At 38.9% G+C, this 4,632-nt stretch overlaps 1 long non-coding RNA gene across 1 annotated transcript; it reads right to left on the bottom strand.

Annotated features, from left to right (window-relative positions):
* Positions 1-787: 787 nt before the first annotated feature.
* On the bottom strand, positions 788-1,703 carry LOC145862664 (uncharacterized). Its single transcript, XR_014382246.1, has 2 exons — positions 1,361-1,703; positions 788-1,090 (listed from the first exon to the last, which is right to left on the bottom strand). It is a non-coding gene; the product is annotated as an uncharacterized LOC145862664 (long non-coding RNA).
* Between the last annotated feature and the right edge of the window lie 2,929 nt (positions 1,704-4,632).

The raw sequence follows: 4,632 nt of genomic DNA, 5'->3' as shown, positions 1-4,632 counted from the left end.
TCCATTTTAAGATAATCAGTTATTTTTATATTATTCATTGTGTGTACCACATTGGGTGTTTTATGGTTGACAAATAATTCACCATACTCATATCTTCCAACAACAATTGATATTTTTTTGTTATTTCAAAAAATACTTTTTTTATTGCCGTTTTAATTTTTAGAATGTGGAAGAACAGTATATCTCCAGTGATGATTTCAGTTTGGAAGAACACTATATGTGACATTTTGCATGACACTTGCAAGATGTCCTTTTTTAATACCTGATATGATGTTTTAAGTACTTTCAAGTACAGATGCCCTTCATGTAAATAACTTAAATGCAATATGTAGTTAATTCATTTAATGGAGGTTCATTTAAAGGTGGTCTATCAACTTTAGCACCGATGACTTTTCTTAAAAGTTGAGTCATGAAATCTTAGTCTCATTTAAAATGAAGCCCTCAATGTGAACATACCATAGAATAACTACAAAAATAGAATACAATTAAATTAATTCAATCAAAAGAAGTACAACTTGTACATATCAAATATGGATCAATGTGATGTGCCAATATGCATGTCCATTATGCAGGTCCCTAAGGTCAATATTACAAAACGTTCAGAAAACCATTCTCTTTGCGTTTAACACTATGATCTGCAATTAAGTTTTGAATTGCGTTAAACCCATGCTAAAGGCAAGAAACGTCCTTCTGCACTGAGGTGACAGCAGTAAATAAGTATTAACTGCTTAGAGTTGATGCTAAATGTGGTGACAGAGATGTATATTGTAATGAATAAAAAAAGGGAATCATTAGGATATTTTATTGTTAGAACAACATGTTGCATGTTGATGGGATGTTAGTAAACTATTCTCTGTGCAATACATGTGACTTTTAACCACCTCACTGAAGTGATCTGTAGTCCAGCTGGTCGCTTGAGAACAGAATCTGGGAGGTGACTGAAGTCTTCACATTGCATCCTCATCACCTTGAATGGTTTTGCTGGTTGTTTCTCGTATGGGACAGTGTAGAAACTGTTGAACAGATGCAGCTTGCGCTCATCAATCAACTTTCCACAATCCTTTCTGCACGTCGTGGAACACGCTCTTCCCTGCAGGATACAGTGTAACGTTACATATAACTAGCTAGCTACTGTAGCCATATCGAATCATCCGGTGGATGGACAAAAAGTAGCTAGCTATGTTTCTTCTATAATCTAGCAATAACATTTGTAACGATAATGTATAAGTTAGTAGCCAACGAACTTTAGCTAATATGTTTTCTCTATAGTTACAAATTAGACAACCCAGAACATACATGTTAGTTACTGTACTCTATAGCTAGCTAGCTTGATTGTTTGATATACGGTTCTTCCACATACCTCTTTTGGACAGCTTTTCCCAGTTTTTTCTTGACCCTTACGATTTGTATAGGGTTTTCCCGCATCCCGTAAGATCTTCCTTTGCCTGTCTTTCCATTCTTTTAGTTTTGTTTTACGTTTCTTTCCCACATTTCGGTGATTTTCATCAGCAACAGAAAAGTTGTGCGCTTGTCCGTCCATTCTGAGTGGTGCACATAAACGGTTATTCCACGAGAGCCTATCTTTAAATTTAAACATATTGTTAATTAGCGCGTGGAAAGCTTGTGAAACCGGTTCACTATAGAAAAAGGGTGTCCAATAATGATTTTTCATGTATATCTCGTTTTTTTGAAAAATGTCACATATACGGTTCTTCGTCTGTAGGATTCAAATGTTAACACAAAAATGGAAATATCACATTTACATAAGTATTCAGGGGAGTTTCTCCCATTCTTCTATGCAGATCCTCTCAAGTTCTTTCAGGTTGGACAGGGAGCGTTGCTGCACAGCTATTTTCAGGTCTCTCCAGAGATGTTTGATCGGGTTCAAGTCCGAGCTCTGGCTGGGCCACTCAAGGTCATTCAGAAACACTCCTGCGTTGTCTTGGCTGTGTGCCCCAACCTGAGGTCCTGAGCGCTCTGGAGTGCATTTACATCAAGGATCTCTCTGTACTTTGCTCCATTAATCTTCCCCTCAATCCTGACTAGTCTTCCAGTCCATGCCACTGAAAAACATTCCCACAGCATGATGCTGCCACCACTATGCCTCACCGCAGGGATGGTGCCAGGTTTGCTCCAGACGTGATGCTTGGCATTCAGGACAAAGAGTTCAATCTTGGTTTCATCAGATCAGATGAAACCAGATCAGTTTCTCATGGTCTGAGAGTTAGGTGCTTTTTGGCAAACTCCATGTGTTCTGTCATGTGCCTTTTACTGAGGAGTGGCTTCCATCTGGCCACTCTACCATAAAGGCCTGATTGGTGGAGTGCTGCAGAGATGGTTGTCCTTTTGGAAGCTTTTCCCATCTCCACAGAGGAACTCTGGAGCTCTGTCAGAGTGCCATCGGGTTCTTGGTCACCAAGGCCCTTCTCCTCTAATTGCTCAGTTTGGACAAGCTAGGGCTCTAGAAAGAGTCGTAGAAAGAGAACGTCTTCCATTTAAGAATGATGGAGGCCACTGTGTTCTTGGAAACCTTCTATGCTGCAGAAATGTTTTTGTACCCTTCGCCAGATCTGTGCCTTGACACAATCATGTATCGGACTTCTACGGACTCTACGGACAAATCATGTCCAATCAAATTAATTTACCAAAGGTGGAAAGAAACATCTCAAGGATGATCAATGGAAACAGGATGCACCTGAGCTCAATTTCGCGTCTCATAGCAAAGGTTCTGAATACTTATGTAAATAAGGTATTTCTGTTTTTTATTTTTAATACATTAGCAAAAATTCCTAAAAAACTGTTTTCACTTTAACATTATGGGGTATTGTGTGCAGATTGATGTGGGGGAAAAAATGTAATCCATTTTACAATAAGGCTGTAACGTAACAAAATGTGGAAAAAGGAAAGGGGTCTGAATACTTTCTGAATGCAATATACAGTTAAAGTCGGAAGTTTATATACATTTAGGTTGGAGTCATTAAAACTCGTTTTTCAACCACTCCACAAATTTCTTGTTAACAAACTATAGTTTTGGCAAGTCGGTTAGGACATCTACTTTGTGCATGATACAAGTCATTTTTACAACAATTGTTTACAGACAGGTTATTTCACTTATAATTCACTGTATCACAATTGCAGTGGGTCAGAAGTTTACATACACTAAGTTGACTGTGCCTTTAAACAGCTTGGAAAATTCCAGAAAATTATGTCATGGCTTTAGAAGCTTCTGATGGGCTAATTGACATCATTTGAGTCAATTGGAGGTTTACCTGTGGATGTATTTCAAGGCCTATCTTCAAACTCATTGCCTCTTTGCTTGACATCATGGGAAAATCAAAATAAATCAGCCAATACCTCATAAAAAAAATTGTGGACCTCCACAAGTCTGGTTCATCCTTGGGAGCAATTTACAAATGCCTGAAGGTACCACGTTCATCTATACAAACAATAGTACGCAAGTATAACGTCTCTTGGGTAAGGGGCAATATTTTGAATTTTGGATGAATGAGGTGCCCAATGTAAACTGCCTGTTACTCAGGCCCAGAAGCTAGGATATGCATATGCATGGTAGTATTGCATGGAAAACACTCTATAGTTTCCAAAACTGTTCAAATAATGCCTGTGAGTATAACAGAACTGATATGGCAGGCAAAGACCTGAGGACATTCCATCCAGGAAGTGGCAGTCTTTTGAATTGAGTGTTATTCCATTGAAAGCCTATCCCCCATATAAATGGATGGGACCTCGATTGCAGTGCCTATGGCTTCCACTAGATGTCAACAGTCTTTACACATTGCTTCAGGCTTTTATTCTGAAAAACGTGTAAGAATGACAACTTTTCTGAGTGGTCGGTCGAAGGAACAAGATCGTTTTGCGTGTGCGACCGGGGGTGCGCCCTACGTTCTTTTTCCTTTGTGTTGAATACGCTATTGTCCGGTTGAAATATTACCGATTATAAAGACAATAGACAACCTGAGGATTAATAAAAAACATCGTTATACATGTTTCAACGAACTTTACCAGTACTATTTGGATCTATTTGTCTGCCTGTTGTGACCACCGTTTCTATTCGTCTGCCTGTTGTGACCGCCTTTGAGCCAGTGGATTACTGAACAAAACGCGCCAACAAAACTGAGTTTTTTGGATATAAAGAGGGACTTTATCGAACAAAACAAACATTTATTGTGTAACATGGAGTCTTGCGAGTGCAACCATATGAAGATCATCAAAGGTAAGTGATTAATCTTATCGCTATTTCTGACTTCGTGACTAATCTACTTGGCTGGAAAATGCTTGTATGCTTTTGTACGCAGGGAGTTTTAAAATGAACAATGACCCAAAGCATACTTCCAAAGTTGTGGCAAAATGGCTTAAGGACAACAAAGTCAAGGTATTGGAGTGACCATCACAAAGCCCTGACCTCAATCCCATAGAAATTTGTGGCCAGAACTGAAAAAGCATGTGCGAGCAAGGAGGCCTACAAACCTGACTCAGTTATACCAGCTCTGTCAGGAGGAATGTGCCAAAATTCACCCAACTTATTGTGGGAAGCTTTTGGAAGGCTACACAAAAATGTTTGACCCAAGTTAAACAATTTAAAGGCAATGCTACCAAATACTAATTGAGTGTATG

This window comes from Salmo salar, chromosome 22, assembly GCF_965601325.2.
Source record: "Salmo salar chromosome 22, fSalSal1, whole genome shotgun sequence".
Taxonomy (NCBI): Eukaryota; Metazoa; Chordata; class Actinopteri; order Salmoniformes; family Salmonidae; genus Salmo; species Salmo salar.
The sequence above is the reverse complement of the archived record's forward strand: the minus strand, read 5'-3'. Positions and strand labels throughout refer to the sequence as shown.